A 2,028-nucleotide genomic window follows, 5' to 3' on the forward strand; every position below is an offset into this window, starting at 1 on the left:
GGAGGCTGGGAGGGAAGGGATGGTAGGGGAAAAAGGAGGGGGTAACAATGCTCGATAGGAAATGTACTCATTACCTTACTTGTGTAACTGTAACCCCTCTTACAATATCTTTACAATAAAAAAAATTTATTAAAAAAAAAGATTGAGAATCATTGAACTGCATGACTTCAGTTTCCACATATATATTCTGGGGCAATGAACCCCAACCTCACAAGGTTGAGCCTACAGTAGCTAATATACATACTGGATGTGCCAAGCATCCTTCTAGCCCATAATATAAATATTAACTCACTTTACTGCCCTATGAGATAGATAGGAATTGCTAAGCTCATCTCACTGATAGAGAAACTGAGGCATGTTAAGGTTAAAGGGTCGCATAGCTAGCTAGAAAGCTGTAGAGCTCTAGAATGCAGGCTCTTTGCAGCTAACCAGGGGAAAGGCCCCACAGTAGCAAGTCTGGCTCCTAGACCTTGCATTCTGGGCTCAAAGGAGAATGTGATGATGGCAGTTGTTACTTATAACTTCATCTGGACTTAGATGATGATCCTCCCCCCACACACACTTCGCAAATGGGAACTCAGCCTTGTCAAGATCCAGTGAGTCAGCCGTACCCCCAGCCTCTGAGCAGAGCCTGGAGGCTGGAGGACCACTGTGCAGGGTGGTGGAATCCCCCCTGCCCCCACTTGCCACAGGGATTCTCATGGAGGTAGGGAGAGGGTTGGACCCTCAACTGGCCATTCAGAATCTATATAGCATCTCTGAGCCTTCATTTCTTCTTCAGTAAGCTGATGGATGATAGGCCACAGGGTTCCTTTGAGGTGGGAGGGGGTGACATTTGTCCCAGCCCAGAGCACTGCAGAGCTGGCTCTCAGCAAGCTCCTTACCTCTCTCTTCCACCTCCCTGCTGCTAACTCAGAGAACACCAGCCACATCAGGACTCTGAAAAGGTCAGAACTAAATTTCCAGATGCTCTACATGCATCTGTTCCCCCATCCTTTCTGTTCCCTTCCTGACTCCCCTTTGGCACAGTCATCTTCCCAGCCCAGATGTGGGCTTTCAGTATGGAGTGCCTGCTGCCTCCATGTCACTTCAGTCACCTGCCGAGAGCAGCAGCTTCCTCTCCAGCCCCACTGGCCAGGCCAGGCATCCATCTGCAGTCAGTGAGTATCTGAGTACTGCACGCTGCCAGGCCGTGGACATCTGAAGCTCGTTAGCTGCCTGCTCCCGAGGGGCTGACCCCGGCTTGGCTTGGTGAGGATTACTCCAGACAGAGCTACAGAGGACTCGGCAAACAAAGACCAGGTGAGGGGTGGCCATGGGCGGGAGTAGCCTCTGGAGACCTGCACAGAGTGCACAAAGAAGGTTGGGAGGGAGCCAGCTCCAGCTTGCAGCTCTGCAGATCCACAGTGGGTGGAGTAAGGCTTTCCTTCCCTAGGCCTCAGTGTCCCCATGTGTATACCACTGGACAAAGACAAGCAAGGAATACACAGAGGTCTGACCTTGCAGCCCTAACATTGCAGATTCCTGCCTGATCGAAAACTCTAGGCTCTTGAGGTCTAGCCTAGTGCTGGAAGAGGATGAGCAGTGGGGTGAGGGAGGACAACCCAGGGGGTAGGGAGTCAGGATCCCCACTCAGACCTAGAGATCTAGAGATTGAGGTGGAGCTGGGAGGGGAAGATTAGCCAGGGGTAGCACAGTTCAGAACAGTCAGATGAGTGTTCTTGAGTTCAGGGCCAGTGTGCAGCACAGACAGCCACAGTGGCCGGAGGTAAGAGAGGTGTGAGCTAAGCCTTCCAGAAAGTGGGATTTCAGCCGTGTGTGGGCCAGAACTCAGTGGCCACACCTTAGGACTTACTGCTCCACCCTGCTGTCCAGACAGACCACAGGTGATTTTAACTTTAACCAAGCAGGGTACGTGTGTGTGTGTGTGTGTGTGTGTGTGTGTGTGTGTGTGTGTGTGTGTGTGTGTGTGTGTGTGTGTGTGTGTGTGTGTGTGTGTGTGTGTGTGTGTGTGTGTGTGTGTGTGTG

This window comes from Dipodomys spectabilis, unplaced genomic scaffold (assembly GCF_019054845.1).
Source record: "Dipodomys spectabilis isolate Male_0828 unplaced genomic scaffold, ASM1905484v1 ptg000003l, whole genome shotgun sequence".
Taxonomy (NCBI): Eukaryota; Metazoa; Chordata; class Mammalia; order Rodentia; family Heteromyidae; genus Dipodomys; species Dipodomys spectabilis.